The sequence below is a fragment of the Amblyraja radiata genome, chromosome 38, assembly GCF_010909765.2.
Source record: "Amblyraja radiata isolate CabotCenter1 chromosome 38, sAmbRad1.1.pri, whole genome shotgun sequence".
NCBI lineage: Eukaryota > Metazoa > Chordata > Chondrichthyes > Rajiformes > Rajidae > Amblyraja > Amblyraja radiata.
The window spans coordinates 14,438,777-14,457,167 of record NC_045993.1 but is presented as its reverse complement, the minus strand read 5'-3'; the positions used below and the strand labels follow the sequence as shown (position 1 = coordinate 14,457,167).

At 47.8% G+C, this 18,391-nt stretch overlaps 1 long non-coding RNA gene and 1 pseudogene across 1 annotated transcript in view; both read left to right on the top strand.

Annotated features, from left to right (window-relative positions):
- Positions 1 to 5,838: 5,838 nt before the first annotated feature.
- The window catches only part of LOC116967082, a 40,829-nt gene continuing 28,276 nt past the window's right edge, over positions 5,839 to 18,391 (top strand). The window contains exon 1 of the long non-coding RNA XR_004410131.1: positions 5,839 to 6,366. This is a non-coding gene — a long non-coding RNA (uncharacterized LOC116967082). The remainder of the gene's footprint in view (positions 6,367 to 18,391) is intronic.
- On the top strand, positions 16,835 to 16,997 carry LOC116967177 (annotated as a pseudogene).

Genomic DNA, 18,391 nt, shown 5'->3' with positions numbered 1-18,391 from the left:
GGGACCCTTGCTGTCTGCCACGCATTAAGGATAAAGTGGGGGGTATGATTAGTAAGTCCGCCGTTGATGAAACTATTAATGGTGGTGTTGATAGTGACCAGAGATGTCTAAGTCCACACAATCATGTTGATCAGCGGGTGAGTTGAGCACAGCAACGGCAGATGAAGTAAACTTTGAAAGGAGCAAGTGATGCATTTTGGGTGAACAAATTAGGGGAAGGTATGTTTCGTTAATGGTTGTGGTTGAGGAAGTATTGAGGAACATGGAGATCATGGTGTCCGTGACAATAGATTTCAGAGGCAGCACAGATAGACTCGGTGATGAAAAGGCATACGGGATACTGGCCTTCATTAGTCGACATATAGAATACAAGAGCACGGAGGTCTTGGGACATACAACAGGTCACGGCTTTCACATTACGTGCAGTTCTGGCAGTCTCCATGCTTTAGGAAGGATGTGTTTTGACTGGAGAGGATGCAGTGGAGAGACTGGGTTAGTTTTCCTTGGCGTGAGGATGTGCAATGTTGTGAGAAGCTTCTCCCCACAGAGAGCAGGAGATCTAGACCAGAGGGAACAGGTTCAGTTGAGAGGGGATTTGAGGAAGTGCTTTTCCATCCAGACGTTGGTGCAATCTACATCTCTCTGCCTGAGACATTGGTGGAGGCAGACTCTCAGAACCAGCATTTAAATTGCCAAAGCATGAAGCGATGGACCAAGTGGCTGGAAAATGGGAATAGTAGCATTAGGCACTTGGTGGGCTGAAGGGCCTGGTGTGGATGTATCACATTCTAACTCTATTTGGGAAGTAACATAAGATCAGACAAGCTGGGTGAGGGGCAGCCATATAAAGAGGTACAAGGTTAAATAGAGGCCCCACCTATTCACAATTGGACATAAAGGATTCCATGGCCAAAGTGGAACAACTATCACAATAACAGCAGCAAATGTCAGACGTTCAGATGTCGGTGGAGAGCACATCACCCCCAGCAAGCTGGTTTGTCAATATCCACGGCTTTCATCAGTAAAACAGCCTGGTTTACTTTAGAGATACAGCACAGAAACAGGCCCTTGGACACACCGAGTCCGCGCTGACCAGCGAACCCCGTTGATAAGCTGAGAGATCTTTCCCTTCAACACAACTGTGAAAATTGGCGACAAAGACTGGCGGTCATGTGACCGGGGGACTTGTGACTTGGTTGGTGTAATTGAGAGGGAGGCGTGGGGACAATCGGCTGCTGAATGTGAGTTTTGTATTGAAATGAAACGGGGTTGTTGAAGGGGCAAATCTTGCAGGAGGACTGGAGGGATGGTGATCACCTGTACTGATGTAAACTTGCACGCTAGGGCAACGATGCATTCAGGCAAATGCATGCAATGAAATTACAGTTGATTCCATGCGGTGGAAGATTGGCCCGGCGTGGAGTCCAGATCAGTGCATCACGTGCCGGGCTGTTGTGTGTCTTTGTTCCTGAAATATTGTGTTTTTAATGGCAGTGCATTGTATTATATTGGTCCTGGATTTTTTTTCTTGCTCCTGATTAAAACGTCTATTGCAGCTGAGATTGCTGGGCTGTGGCGGTCTCTGCTTCTGGACCTACCTCTCTGCAGCTACCCAGCTGTCGTGGCTAAAGTTGGAGAATAGATGGATGGAGAAATCTCAACATTCAACTCCCAGCTCGAAGCCCTTTCTCACAACATAGACCCCCAGAGGTGGTGTAACAGAGGAGAGGTTGTTGCATTGCTGATCAGTGCTGAGGAAGGAGATTGTGGAGGGATCTGCCAACGAGGATAAACAGGCAGAAATATTAAAAGGGGCGATGATCGCTGTGATGGGGCGATGCACGAGGCCTCCCAAAAGTCGGCAGGAATTAGACAGATGTGTGGGCACATCACAGAATGGAGTAAACATCATAATGGAGATGTACAGCATGAAACAGGCCCTTCAGCCCACCTTGTCCGTTCTGACCAAGTTGCCATTCTGTGCTGCTCCTATTTGCCTGCAAGTTGTAGTGGGCGGAAATCGGGGGGGGGGGGGGGGGGGCACAATGAGCCCTGACATGCAAGGGTTGGCAACCTACGGCCCACTGGCCGGATCCGGCCCGTAACCCAAAATCATCCGGCCCGCAGGCATATTTTTCGCCAATTTATTTTTTGCTATCTGGGAACTACAGCCAGACCTGAGGCAAACGAGCTGACCTGGGCGCTACAGCCAGTCCCAGTGGCACAGCTGGAAGGCTTGCTGCCTACTGCCCCTGTCCCACTTAGGAAACCTGAACGGAAACCTCTGGAGACTTTGCGCCCCACCCAAGGTTTCTGTGCGGTTCCCGGAGGTTGCAGGTAGTGGAAGCAGGTAGGGAGACTGACAAAAACCTCAGGGAGCCGCACAGAAACCTTGGGTGGGGCACAAAGTCTCCAGTGGTTTCCGTTCAGGTTTCCTAAGTGGGACAGGGGCATCACACACCAGAGATCTGTGTTCGATCCTGTCCTCGGGCACTGTCTGTGTTGAATTTGCACATTATTCCTGCAAGCGTGTGGGTTTCCTCCCACATCCCAAAGACGCATTGGCTTTGTAGGTTCACTTGTCTCTGTAAAATTGCCCCATATGTGTCGAGAGTGGGTGGGGAAAGTGGGATAACAGAACTTGTGTGAATGGGGAGACAAAAATGCTGGAGAAACTCAGCAGGTGAGGCAGCATCTATGGAGCAAAGGAAATAGGCGACGTTTCGGGTCGAGACCCTTCTTCAGACTGATGTGAGGGTGTGCGGGGGATGGGCAGAAGAAAGGAAGAGGCGGCGACAGTGGGCTGAGGGAGAGCTGGGAAGGGGAGGAGAAAACAGGGACTACCTGAAATTGAAGAAGTCAATGTTCATACCACTGGGGTGTAAACTGCCCAAGCAAATATGAGGTGCTGCTTCTCCAATTTACAGTGGGCCTCACTCTGGCCATGGAGGAAGCCCAGGACAGAAAGATTGGATTCGGAATGGGAAGGGGGAGTTGAAGTGTTGAGCCACTGGGGGATCAGGTTGTTTATTGCGAACTGAGTGGAGGTGTTGTGCGAAGCGATCGCCAAACTGCGCTTGGTCTCACTGAGGTGAATCATACGCTGAATAATCCAACCACATTTTTGTTTGGAAGTGGAAAGAAATAATAGAAATTGCATTCATTGCAACGTGTAAAAAGAGTTGAGATACCGTATTATAATTTTGCTGCGTCTTTGTGGTATCTATCATGTCTTGATTGGTGAATATGTTTAGTTTGTGACTTTATTTGAAGCAGAAATAATATTTGAATGCTTCATTGAGCATAATTCCAACTCGTAACTACGCATATTGTCCGAGCACATTATCGCATGCGTCATGCAAGCCGTCTTAAATGACCACCTAAACTGGCATTTAGCAACTTAAAAAGCTGCCAAGGTTGCCCGGCTGACAACAGAAAATAAATTAAGTGAGAGCCCTGCAAGGTGTATAATATTTTTGACACTGTCATAGGCCTTTCTTACATATGCTGTCACAACGCACTGTAGTCTCTAAACAACCCTTCAGTAATTTTCCTTGCCCTCCATTTCAGAATAATAGTGTTTTAAGCCGATAACTCTACACTAGCACTGGCAATAAATAAATAAATAAATAAATAAAAAGCGCCGCTTTCCAGCCCCTTATCTCATTGGCCACGCTCGGCTGCAAATCGGTGTCAATCTGGTGGACCATCTTCCTCTAGTTGTGGGGGTGGGGGATTGGGAGTGGCCTCACAAGTGGAACAGCTTAGGGCCTCTCTTCATCTAAATCCGGCCCTGTACGCAGGCGACCGGGGAACTGCAGCCAGTCCTGGGACAAGCGTGCCAACCTGAGAGCTAAAGCCAAACCTGGGGCATGCAGCCAACCTGGGAACTGCAGCCAGTCCCTGGGCACGCAGGCGACCTGGGACTGGCTGTAGCGCCCGGGCCACAAAACATGGGGGTTGTCCCCCACCTCTCAAAACATGGGGGAGACAAGTCCCCCTATAACTTTCCCAACATTGACTGGAACCATCTTAAGTTTATTACAGGTTTAAAGAACAACTAATACATTCTAAGGAAATGTCAATTAAAAAAATAAAACAATACATAAAACAGTTATCAAAGCAAAACATTAGTATTAGACATTATTGGTCTGAAGAAGTCTCGACCGGAAACGTCATACATTCCTTCTCTCCAGAGATGTTTTGAGGATGGGGGGAGGGAAGAGTGATGTGGGGGGAAGAACAGTTCTGGTCACCCCGTTACAGGAACCACACGGCGGGGTAGGAAGCAGAGTTCTGGAAGAGTGGTGAGGGCGGTAGAGCAGAGTTCTGGTCACCCTACAGAGTAGTAGAGGGGAGAGGAGGAGGGGGTGAGGGACCGGAAGGGGGAGAGCGATGGGGGGGAGGGGGAGTGGTGATGGGGAAGTGTGATGGGGGAAGTGTAAGGGAGGGAGTGAGGGGAAGGGTGAGGGGGGAGGTGGGAGTGTAAGGGAGGGAGTGAGCGGGGGGGTGAGGGGGAGTAATGGAGAGTGAGATGGGGGAGTGCGGGTGTGATGGGGAATTATGGGGGGGGGAGTGGGGACGAGTGAGGGGGTAATTCTGGTCACCCCCCCCCCCCGGCTACAGGGGCCGTTCCGGCGGGAAACGAAACGTCCGTCGACGACCCGCTCCCGCGCCGCCCAAACATCGCGAGAAGTGAAGACGTGCCTCGTGGGAATGGCGCCGGTTAAAGGGTGAAGTCATGACCAGCTGCATCTCTATGTGGTGCGGCGGCTGTACAGCTGCGGACTGGAAGTGCCTTCAGAGTGGTGAGGACAGCGGAAAAAATCATTGGGACTTCTCTTCCTTCCATCATGGACATTGGTTACAAACGCTGTCTGACAAGAGCTAAGGGCATTACCAGAGCCCCCACACACCCACAATATGGACTGTTTACACTGCTGAACTCTGGGAGGAGGTACCGCAGCATGAAGAGCGGGATAACCAGGTTCTGCAACAGCTTCATCCCCCAGGCCATAAGACTATTGAACTCACAATCAAACCGATGCCAGAAATTTCTTATACATTGCCACTTTAAAAAACTTTCCTACGTCCCAAAATGCAACACCTCACATTTCTCTGTTTGTGGGCAATGCCAGCAAAGGTGACATTTACTAAGCTCGGTTGGTTAGAACAAGGGGTCACAGTTTAAGGATAAGGGCGAAGTCTTTTAGGACCGAGATGAGAAAAAAAAATTGGGTCACACAGAGTGGTGAATCTCTGGAATGCTCTGCCACAGAAGGTAGTTGAGGCCAGTTCATTGGTTATATTTAAGAGGGAGTTAGATGTGGCCCTTGTGGCTAAGGGGATCAGGGGGTATGGAGAGAAGGCAGGTATGGGATACTGAGTTGGATGATCAGCCATGATCATATTGAATGGCGGTGCAGGCTCGAAGGGCCGAATGGCCTACTCCTGCACCTATTTTCTATGTTTCTATATCTATTTTACAGAACTATGTACATGAAGCACTTTTTATGGACACACTAAGCACTTTTACTGATCGCTTGATATAAATGTTATATTCTGCTGCTACTTTGAAGAGTCAATGCAACGAAATTTCGTTCAATGTGCACTGTGTCTATGTGTATACCTGATGACAATTAAAGTTAATCAATCAATCAATCAAAGCCGGACTGGTCCCCGTCACGTGCCGGGGGAGCAGCTGCGGCGGCGGTTGGCGGTTGGCGGTTGGCGGGGAGGCAGCTGCCCTCTCCGCACCGGGCTCGCTCGCTCGCGCACGCGCACACTGTGGGCCAGGGAGGGGCGGGGCTGCAGCTGCATCTCGCACACACTGTCTGCGAAGCTGCTGCTGCCTCAGCTGCAATGTTGCATCAGTGCCTCTGGACAAGTGTTTGGGCAGCAAAACCCGTCCCTCACGCTTGGTTCAGAGGGACGGAGTTGTGGCTCCTCTCACTGTTTAAGGAGTGAGGTTGAAGCCAGTGATGGAAGTGCAGACACAGACACGCGGCTCTGAGTTAGTGTGGGCTTGATGCTGCACAGAATGCAGCCGCTCTCAAACTGTCCCTGCAGCAGCAACGTGAGGCCGATGGGCTTTGGACAAATGGCAGTGGCCACATCCCAGGAGTTTAAAATCTTTCATCATTTTACCCCAATCTTCACACGTGACCACTGCTTTGTTTTACAAGTGGCCACAACCTATACGTGTTGGCTTCAATGAGCTGACAGGAACTTCAACTTGGGGAAGAGAGAAAGCGGGAGAGAGCGAGAGAGACTTCACTGAGGACCGTGATGTGCGCGGTGCCGGGACCCTCGAGTTGTCCACACCAGCCGTCGCCGACAGCACACAATGATGTACACAAGCGTGAGGTTTGTGCCTTTATCTGTACTTTACTGGATTTTGCTGTAGTAAAGATAGTTGTTTGTAGCCCAGAATGTTATTTCCTTATTCATTAATCCCGATCCTCGAAACCTGTTTTATTGCATCACAGGTTGTAAGTTTATGTTGGAGCAGCAGCCATTAATTCCAAACAAGAACCAACATTCAGAATTTTTGTTCTCATGTACATTGGAAACTATAATCATTTTGGAATTTAAAGGACAGCTTTGCCAACAAAGATAATTGGGTGTTTATTGACCTACAGCAAACCCGTAATCTTCAGCTGAAGATATTTCACACTGCTGTAATAGAGATGAAGGAATATCCAGACCAGACTGATTTGTCACTTGGCACATCAAGAATGGTCATGGGCATAAAAACAAAATGCTGGAGTAACCCAGCAGGTCAGGCAGCATCTCTGGAGGAAAGGAATAGGTGGCGTCTCGGGTCAGAACCCCGAGGGTATCATCGGTATAAACCAGTATCTGCAGTGCCTTCCGACACACATGACCATGGGGATATTTGTATGCCTGTCAATAATTGGGGTATTTGTGTACTCAGAGAGTCAGCCCTCACAACAGTAATGTGTGCAAGAAGGGACTGCAGATGCTGGTTTAAACCGAGGATAGACACAAAAAGCTGGAGTAACTCAGCGGGACAGGCAGCATCTCTGGAGAGAAGGTAGGGGTGACGTTACGGACCCTTCTTCAGATTGGGAAGCTTTTAGACCTGCCTTTGAATCACTGTCCCAGTATTGGAGTTTGAATAATCAGAGGTGTCTTGGCAGCTACAATATGTCCCCATTGTGATTCTGCAAAGTGCCTTTCCTCGTGCTCCACTGGGTAGATCCGATCATGTAATGCTGCTGCTCATCCCCGCATACAAACAAAAACTGAAATCCATCAAGCCCAAAACAATAACCGTTAAGTCCTGGTCAGAGGATGTCATCGAAACGTTAAGGGGATGTTTTGAATGTACTGACTGGGACCTCTTCCTCGACGTATCTGGCAACAACATCGACGTGTACACTGACGTGGTGACGTCATACGTCCGCTACTGTGAAGAACTGTGCGTCCCCTACAAAACTGTCACAATACCCAGCAATGGTAAACCCTGGTTCAACAAGCACATACAACTTCTTCGCAAAAATAAAAATGCAGCCTACACCAACGGTAACAAGGTTCAGTATAAATCAGCAAAATATGAACTCAGGTCTGCAATTCGGAAAGCAAAATTAGCTTATTCAAACAAATTGGAACAACAACTCAAAACCCACAATTCAAGAGAAGTCTGGAAACATCTACAGAAGATGACGGACTACAAAAAACGTCCTGTTCCCATCCCAGACGAGGATGCGGATTTACCGGAAAAACTGAACACTTTTTATGCACGCTTTGATAATGCCACCCCGCTATCCATGCCTCCCCCCCCCCCACCTAACTCAGCACCATTCACCATCTCTGAGGAGGTGGTTAGGGCGGCCTTCAAAAATCTTAATAAAAGAAAAGCGGCAGGGCCTGACAACCTCAGCCCCGCTGCTCTCAACCACTGTGCAGCTCAGCTGGCCCCTGTGTTCACCTCCATCTTTAACACCTCCCTCAGCCAATGTAGAGTCCCGCAGTGTTTTAAATCATCCATTATCATCCCTGTGCCCAAGTCCTCTAAGGTGAGCTGCCTGAACAATTATAGACCTGTGGCATTAACATCAGTCGCCATGAAGGCCTTTGAGCACATAGTCCTCACCCATCTGAAAACTCACAATACCCTGCAATGGTAAACCCTGGTTCAACAAGCACATACAACTTCTTCGCAAAAATAAAAATGCAGCCTACACCAACGGTAACAAGGTTCAGTATAAATCAGCAAAATATGAACTCAGGTCTGCAATTCGGAAAGCAAAATTAGCTTATTCAAACAAATTGGAACAACAACTCAAAACCCACAATTCAAGAGAAGTCTGGAAACATCTACAGAAGATGACGGACTACAAAAAACGTCCTGTTCCCATCCCAGACGAGGATCCGGATTTACCGGAAAAACTGAACACTTTTTATGCACGCTTTGATAATGCCACCCCGCTATCCATGCCTCCCCCCCCACCTAACTCAGCACCATTCCCCATCTCTGAGGAGGTGGTTAGGGCGGCCTTCAAAAATCTTAATAAAAGAAAAGCGGCAGGGCCTGACAACCTCAGCCCCGCTGCTCTCAACCACTGTGCAGCTCAGCTGGCCCCTGTGTTCACCTCCATCTTTAACACCTCCCTCAGCCAATGTAGAGTCCCGCAGTGTTTTAAATCATCCATTATCATCCCTGTGCCCAAGTCCTCCAAGGTGAGCTGCCTGAACGATTATAGACCTGTGGCATTAACATCAGTCGCCATGAAGGCCTTTGAGCACATAGTCCTCACCCATCTGAAAACTCACACTGCCCCCATCATGGACCCTTTCCAATTTGCATATAGTGCCAACCGGTCTGTTGAGGATGCTATCAACTTAGCTCTTCACTATTCCCTTCATCATCTGGAATCACCGAACACCTATGCACGCATCCTGTTTATAGATTTTAGCTCGGCCTTTAATACTATACACCCGATTAAACTCTACAATAAAATGTTGGACATGAGCATTCACCCAGCCATGTGCCATTGGATTCTACACTTTCTAACAAACAGACAGCAAAGAGTCAAGGTGGGTGAAAAACTCTCCAGCCCTTTGACTCTCAACATAGGAGCCCCCCAAGGGTGCGTTCTGTCACCCCAGCTCTTCTCACTTTACACCAACAACCTCACATCCCAATGCAGCTCAGTTAAAATTTTTAAATATGCAGACGACACAACAATAAGTGGCCTTATCTCAGACAACAAAGAATCACAATACCATCTAACAGTCGATAGCGCAGTCAAATGGTGCGCAGACAACAACCTCCAGCTTAATACTTCAAAAACCTTAGAAATCATCATAGATTTCAGACGCAATCAAAACCACAAACCCCCGGTCCATGTCAACTCTCACCCCATAACCTCCACGAACTCATTTAAGTTTCTAGGCACCTATATCTCCAATAATCTAAAATGGCACATCAATGCAGACCACGTCATCAAGAAAGGTCAACAACGCCTATATTTCCTCAGACAGCTCAAAAAGTTCAGAGTCGATAAACACCTCCTGGTCCGTTTCTATCAATCAATCATTGAAAGCATCATCACCTCCTCAATCACAGTCTGGTACGGTAACACCGATAGTCACTCACTACACAGAATACAACGCATTGTCTCCAAGGCCTCCAGGATCATCAACTCCCCCCTCCCCTCAATCCATTCATCTCCAACGTACCTCAAAACGGGCAAAAAAGATCATCTCGGACCACTCCCATCCAGCAAATCACCTTTTTCAGTCTCTCCCTTCGGGGAGGCGCCTCAGGTCACTTGCTACTAAAACCACCCGCTTTAAAAACAGTTTCTTCCCCTCAGCAATAAGAACTCTCAATTCCGTCCAATAATCAGACAATAATATGACTTTTGATGTATACAGTGTCTTGTCTATGGTCTTTGTTTGTTCTTTTGCACTATGTATTGTTGGTGAGATTTGTGATTTGTGATGTGGTATGGATGCACTTTATTACGGTGATCTGTGTTATTAGTGGTATGTAACAAAAGCAGTGTACCATCATGTACCGAACCCAAATACCACCAACCCTGGTTGCGTGGCAATTAAAGATTCTATTCTATTCTATTCTTACTTGTCTGCACTCAAAAAGTTAAAACTCAGTAGATAGTACCTGGGGAGGGGTTGGTTTGGGTGGGAAGGGACGAGTTGACCAGGGAATTTCAGAGGGAAAGGTCTCTGTGGAAAGTTGAAAGGGGAGGAGGTGGGAAGCTGTGGCCAGTAGTGGGATCCTGTTCATTGTTTATTGTTGTCTCTGTGTTTAAAGCCAATATAAACTCGTACTTTGAGTTTGGGAGATTCTACCGAGAGGGTCTTCATTAGAATGTGTTTCTCTTTAACATCAACCAGCTTCAGCCACTGAGTGACCCCGTTCAAAGGGCACAACAGTAGCTGATTAGTTATATTTCTTCAGCAGTATTTGAAACTCAATGCCACGTGGTTAAGATTTTTTGTTCCAAAAATAATTGATTCATTTGAGGGAGAGCAGGAACATTGGAGAGGTGAAAGATACCCAGAGAGATGAACTTTAAATAGTGTAAGTAGTTTTGCTAAACAGCTTTGTGTTGTGGGGGTACACAAAAATACAGGAGAAACTCAGCGGGTGAAGCAGCATCTATAGGGGGGTTACACGTAAGGTCACTGGGTCATAGACGATGCACGGAGCCGCTCAATCCATCTGGAGGACATCTGTAACTTCCGGTATATGTTATTAATGCAAGAAACGCGTACTTTCCTACCTGTTAAAAACCGCCAAAATGTTGAATTTTTGCGCTGTAAAAAATTGTGGAAGTCGGGGTAAGTGTGAGAGACATGTACCCAACTTCAGAATTCCAAAGGTGAAGCGAAATGAAGGTAAAGAGAAGCGAGAACTGAAGGGACAACAGCAGCTAAAGTGCTTGGCGAACATTGGCTGTGCAGATATCGGAATTGAAAATATTGGGAATTATCGCGTTTGCTCACTGCATTTCATCAACAGTAAGGCATTATTTGTGTTTTTTCTTGATTCCTTTGGTATCCAAAAAGTCTCAGAAGTGATAAATCTGGCTGTAAATTTTTCTTCAGATGCGTTTTCATTTTTAAAACCCACTTGAGAAAAATGGACGTTTTAAAAATTTTACAGCCAGATTTATCACTTCTGAAACTTTTTAGATGCCAAAGGAATCAAGAAAAAACACAAATAATGCCTTAGTTGATGAAATGCAGTGAGCAAACGGCCAATGTCCGCTAAGCACTCTGGCTGTTGTTGTCCCTTCAGCTCTCGCTTCTATCTACTGTCATTTCTCCTCACTTTTGGAATTCTGAAGTAGGCTAAATGTCTCACACACTTATCCCGATTTCCATAATTATTTACAGCGCAAATATTGTCAATTTCGGCGGGTTTTAACGGGCCCGCTACGCTGGAAACAATGGTAAGTGCTTACCTGCAGTTCATCGCGTGTACTCCACTTGGAGTAGCGTAGCAACAGTACGGGTCATGTGTCGTGACCCTACTGCCGTGAAACCTCCCTATGGCGCGAAGGAAACCCTCCAAGGCAAGTCCAAGAAATGCCGCCAAATTCTTTTAAATTCTTTTAAAATACTTATTTATTATTTTACTAATAAGTGTACATATGTGTCAATGGTTGTCGTGTTTGTATTTTTTTAACCGGAGGAGATGTAATGGAATTTCGTTGCACAGTATTGTGCAATGACAATAAACCAGGAGGCAGCTCGAATGCCGGTGTAACATCACTCCCTGACGAGCTCAATGCATTTTACGCACGCTTTGACAGGGAGAATACTGATGTGCCTGCCCGATCCCCCATTCGCTGCGATGGCATTTCAGTCTCAGTCACAGAGGCCGATGTCAGGAAATCCTTCAGAGGGGTGAACCCCCGAAAAGCACCTGGTCCTGATGGTATACCCGGCCGTGTTCTAAAAACCTGTGCGGACCAACTGGCGGGAGTTTTTACGGACATTTTCAATCTCTCACTTCTGAGGTCTGAGGTCCCCACCTGCTTTAAAAGGGCATCAATTATACCGGTGCCCAAGAAGAGTAAGGTGACATGCCTCAATGACTATCGACCAGTGGCACTAACGCCGGTGGTGATGAAGTGCTTTGAGAGGTTGATCATGGAGCAAATCAACTCCTACATCGACAAAAACCTGGACCCACTGCAGTTCGCGTACCGCCACAACAGATCAACGGTGGATGCGATCTCGCTGGCCCTCCACTCCGCACTGGACCACTTGGACAACAAAAACTCATATGTCAGGCTGTTATTCATTGATTACAGCTCGGCATTTAACACAATCATCCCCTCCAAACTGGTTACCAAACTCGCAGAACTGGGTCTCTGCGCATCCCTCTGCAACTGGATCCTCGACTTCCTCGTCCACAGACCACAGTCTGTTCGTATTGGTGGAAATGTGTCAGCCTCAATAACAATCAGCACGGGAGCACCTCAAGGCTGCGTGCTCAGCCCCCTGCTGTACTCACTCTATACCCATGACTGCGTAGCGAACCACAGTGCGAACTCCATCATCAAGTTCGCTGACGACACCACTATTGTGGGGCGTATCACTGATGGGGATGAGTCAGAGTACAGAAGAGAGATCGAGCAACTGTCCATATGGTGCCAGCGCAATAACCTGGCCCTCAACACCAGCAAAACCAAGGAACTGATTGTGGACTTTGGAAGGAGTAGGAGGGGGACCCACAGCCCCATTTATATCAACGGGTCGATGGTTGAAAGGGTCAAGAGCTTCAAATTCCTGGGCGTGCACATCTCTGAAGATCTTTCCTGGTCCGAGAACACTAATGCAATCATCAAAAAAGCACATCAGCGCCTCTACTTCCTGAGAAGATTACGGAGAGTCGGATTGTCAAGGAAGACTCTCTCTAACTTCTACAGGTGCACAGTCGAGAGCATGCTGACTGGTTGCATCGTGGCTTGGTTCGGCAATTTGAGCGCCCTGGAAAGGAAAAGACTACAAAAAGTAGTAAACACTGCCCAGTCCATCATCGGCTCTGACCTTCCTTCCATCGAGGGGATCTATCGCAGTCGCTGCCTCAAAAAGGCTGGCAGTATCATGAAAGACCCACACCATCCTGGCCACACACTCATCTCCCTGCTACCTTCAGGTAGAAGGTACAGGAGCCTGAAGACTGCAACAACCAGGTTCAGGAATAGTTACTTCCCCTCAGCCATCAGGCTATTAAACCTGGCTCGGACAAAACTCTGATTATTACCAACCACTTTCTGTTATTTGCACTATCAGTTTATTTATTCATGTGTGTATATATTTATATCATGGTATATGGACACATTTATCTGTTTTGTAGTAAATGCCTACTATTTTCTGTGTGCTTAAGCAAAGCAAGAATTTCATTGTCCTATACAGGGACACATGACAATAAACTAACTTGAACTTGAACTTGAACTTGAACTTGTATTCATTCATTCGAAATGGGCGACGTTTCGGGCCGAAACTCTCGGGACTCTGAAACGGATGTCAACCGATTCAACCATTTGACCAATCAGCATTAAATTAGTATATCTTCAATAAGCCTGCGATTCTAATCTACATACAAAAGTTAGCTATGTTTATAAAACTAGCTGTTCTTCTTGGTCAAAACACAAGGTTAAATCAAGCACTGAGCTAGTCTCGAATGAAAAGTTTATCTTATCTGGACCACTCGTGACCCATGATTTACTGGGTGCTTCTAATTGAGCCCAAGCATTTTCCCAAACATCAAACTGTTTCTAAGCCAGCAGCTTGTGGGCACGTGGTGCAGTTAGCTGACAACTCAATCTTTGCTGCAAAGCCTCTTTGGTTAACCCTTACAGGGGGCGGGGTGCAGGATGCAGGGTGCTTGTGGGATGAAGTGTTTCAGTCATGAGAATATACTGGAGAGGCTCAGCTTGATTTCTTGCAGCAAGGTGGCAGATGGTGATGTACAACTCTGACTCTAATTCATCCACGAGGTGTGGGTTTAAATACAGTACATTGAAGTTTGAACATTCGGACGTCACTTTCTTCCACACTATGACCCTGTTTAGTGCTCGCCATTGTATTGCTCACTACGTTCCGCACAGTTTGTTTCTCTCCTGTCTGACCCCCTGTTCCGGTTCCCATTCCCTGCCCAACTTGTTGAAACCCTCTCCACAAGTATGAGCAAAGCCGTCCTTCGAGGATCTTGATCCCAGCTCCCAGTGTTAAGGTGTAACGTATCCAACTTTTACAGATCTCGCCTGTGCCAGAAACATTTACAAAGTCTCAGAAACCCAACACTCAGCTCCTGCACCATCTACAGCCATTCATTCAGTTGCCCTACCCTCCTCTATCCAGACACGTTGGCGAGCAGCACTGGTACCATCCATGCAATATCATCTTTACAGTTTATCATAGAGTCAAGCAGCACAGAAATGGCTCTTTGGTCCTGGATAAAGTGGATGTGGCGAGGATGTTTCCACTAGTGGGAGGGTCAGGACCAGAGGCCAGAGCCTCAGAATAAAAGGATGTACCTTTAGAAAGGAGATGAGAAGGAATTTCTTTAGTCAGAGGGTGGTGAATCTGTGGAATTCATTGCCACAGGTGGCTGTGGAGGCCATCAATGGATTTTTTTAAATGCTGAGATTGACAGATTCATGATTAGTACGGGTATCAGAGGTTATGGGGCAAAGGCAAGAGAATGGGATTGAGAGGGAAAGATAGATCGGCCATGATTGAATGGTGGAGTAGACGTGATGGGCCGAATGGCCTAATTCTACTCCTAGAACATGTCCATGCCAACCAAGATGCCCCATCTAAGCTGCTTCCATTCCCCTGAGTTTTGCCCATTCTCTAAATCTTTCTTTATGTATACACCTGTCCAAATGTCTTTTTAACCAGTTGCTGCTCATTAAAACACATTTCCTTGCTCGGTAACTGCTGCCTGCATGGACTGGTGATGCCTTTCTACCTCTGTCATTGGAGCGTGATCTTTGGCCGTTCGCCCCCTGCTGCCAACCAGCGACATCCTGACCCTCCCACCAGAGACGTGACCTGTCATCCAGATATCACCTCCTCAGCTGTCACTAGTTCTCACCTCTCTGCCTCCCCTGATGTGCATCTGAGCTGTTGCCGGACATCCCTGCAGAGCTTTGAAGAGCCATGGCCGCTGGGCCACTGCTGTACTGCCACCCTTGCGGTAACATTAAAAATCATCTTCCCCTGTTGTTTGAGCTCAGATGCTCAAGGGTGATTTATGAATGCCAAACGAACTGAGTTTAGTTTAGAGATACAGCCCGGAAACACGCCCTTCAACCCATCATGTCCGCATCGCCCAGGGAACTATGGCCTTCAACCACAAAGTTCATCAACATTCCTTCACTTCCTAGCAACAATCCCTTTTTATACCCCTTGCTGATTTAGACCCAGTCTACCCTGAAGGATTATTTCTTCATATTTATGTCCTCCCCCTATTTGACTTCCCAAATAACATCACCCTGGAATTGGGATTAATGTTCTGCCCCAACCTTTCACCGATGTATATCCTGCTGTAGAATTGGACAACCTTCCTCACCATCCACAACCCCATTAATGTTTGTATTCTGAATCCATACGACCAAGTCACTGAATCCCGTGCGTCTTAATCTTCTGGATCAGCCTACCATGGGGAATTTATCACTAAAATCCATGTAGACAACATCCACCGTTTACTCAAACAAACTCAATCTGGTTAGTAACGCTGTCCTTGCATATTAGTGTTCTCGACACTGATCTCACTGTCCTCAAGGTTCTTGGTGAATACAGAGACAAAGTACTCGTTTAGTACCTCGCCTTCATCCCTAGACTCCAAGCACAAATTCCATACTTTATCTAACGTCTCCTTTCACTCTCGCTCTGCCTGACCACCCTTCCCCACTGTGTCTCATGGCCAAGCCTTGTGCCACAGACCTGACTCTCACTGTTGCAGCCATTTGTTCACCTCCCTGCATCTGTCACTACTGCCACCAATCCCTTCCCCACTTAACTCCTTCTACCAATCAATTCTACTTCACCCGGATCCAGCTCTGGCAGCTTTTGCCTGCCCCTCCCTCTCTCCCCTCTACAGTGACTATTTCCCCTCTACTCTTCCAGTCCAGATGAAGGGTCTTGACCTGAAACCTCCCTCTACCGATGCTGTCTGACCCACTGAGTAGGAATGAACAACGTATAGTCCAGAGGGTGAACGCACTGGGGGAAAGGAGATGGAGTGTTGGGCTGAATGGCCTACATTAACCTTCATTCATTCTACAGAAAGCGACATGGGATCCTACAAATGGCACTCCACATGGGAAGTAGATAGGGAGAAAGCAGAGTCTTTTTCCCAGGGTAAGGGAATCAAAAACCAGAGGATGTAAGTTTAAGGTGAGAGGGAAAAATATTGAACAGGAATCTGAGGGGTAACTTTTTCACACAGTTGGGTGTATGGAACGAGCTAGTTGCCAGAGGAGGTAGTTGAGGCTGGGACTATGACACCATTTAAAATATATTTGGATAGTTACATGGATAGGAAATGTTTAGATGGATATGGGCCAAACATGGGCAGGTGGGACTAGCTTAGATGAGACATCTTGGTCGGTATGTAGGAGTTGGGCTGAAGGGCCTGTTCCGGTACTGCATGCCTCTATGCACTGACAACATGCACATTGTTCTCTGTCCCCAGTCTTTCTCAGATGATGTTGCCAATGTGGTTTACCGGCTGAAGAATGCAAAGAATCCAGCCCGTAACCCAAAATCATCCGGCCCGCAGACATATTTCACAATTGCCGGCTCTGCCAATCAAGTCGCTTCTCGGCCTTTTGGCTAAGATCAAGTGTAGTATCTGTTCTTATCAGTCAGTAAAAGAGTGCTAAAAAAGAGCGTCTGTTCTTGTTAGAACAGGGAAAGAGATCTGTTCTTATTAGAACAGTCCTGGCGGTCCATTAAGGACAGGAGCTGCAGATTACGATTTAAAAAATCGTAGCAATGGCAGCTGCAATGGGAACTAGAGGACAGGGTATCCGCAATACCCTCAGGATTAGTGTCAAGGATCTCAGTGAGGGGATGCCCTTCAGTCGGGACACCTTTGTAAAAAAGGTATTGCTGGAAACCTGCAAGTTCGAGCCCAGGGATATCTACTGCCTCCAGGACTTCCCGGGTAACGGTTATTTCGACGTTACATTTGTGCTTCCGACAGGATGGCAAAAACTGTTAAAGGATTTCCAGGAGAAGGGGAATGAAGCTCCGCTGTCGTTGCTGAAGGTGCAGCCACTCTTCACCCTCCCAAACCAAAAGAAAGGACGATCACGGTCCATATGTTTAACCCACATGTGCCCGTAGTGGATGTCCTCACCTTCCTTGCTCGCTACGTCGACGGAGCAGGGAACAGCGTGGACGTGAAGGATCTGCATGGGATTTGGACGAGCAAGCGGCAGGTCAAGGTAAAGCTGAGGGTGGACAAGGAAGGAACTCTCCTCCACCCTCCATCAGTTTTCGCAATTGGAGGAAACCGAGGATATTTAATTTACGTGGGGCAGCCCAGAGTTTGCAGAAAGTGTAATAAGCCTGGACATGTGATGGCCCAATGCAATGCAGTGGTCTGCAAAAACTGCAAAACTGGAGGGCCACGAGACAAAGGACTGTCAAGCCAGCAAGAACTGTAACCTGTGTGGGGAGGGAGGCCACCTTTACAGGGCCTGCCCAAAAAGAGCATGCACATATGCACAGGCAACAAGAGGGGCGGCTTCCAGCACCCCCAGGGTAGGTGAGACACCCACTACCACTGCCAAGTCCCCAGCAGAAAGGGGAAACAGGGATGAGGACAGCCCAACCACCTCAGCCACCTCAACCACCTCGAGCCCCCAAGTGCCAGGAGAACTCCAGCACCAAGCCCAGGAGGGAGAGTCGATGGAGGAGGGGGGAGAGCAAATTTGGACTACTGTAAAATACAAAAAACACCAGAAGGGTCAGCACACGGAGCAGAGGCCAGAAGGGGATGGCAAGCCCAAAAAAACCACCAAAAAACGGTCTCTCTCCCTGACAGAAGGGAGAAACCTCTCCTCGTCGGAGGATGAGGCGAACGGGAAACCCCACAAGAAGAAAATCGGGGCGGAAAGGAGAAGGTGCAGGACGATTGTACACCTGCACCAGGAGACCGAGAGCAGTGCAGCGGTCGAGGGGCTCCAGCCCCAGGACATCGGGAGCAGTGCAGCGATCGAGGGGCTCCGGCCCCAGGACAACGGGAGCAGTGCAGCGGTCGAGGGGCTCCGGCCCCAGGACAACGGGAGCAGTGCAGCGATCGAGGAGCTCCAGCCCCAGGGCATCGGGAGCAGTGCAGCGGTCGAGGGGCTCCAGCCCCATG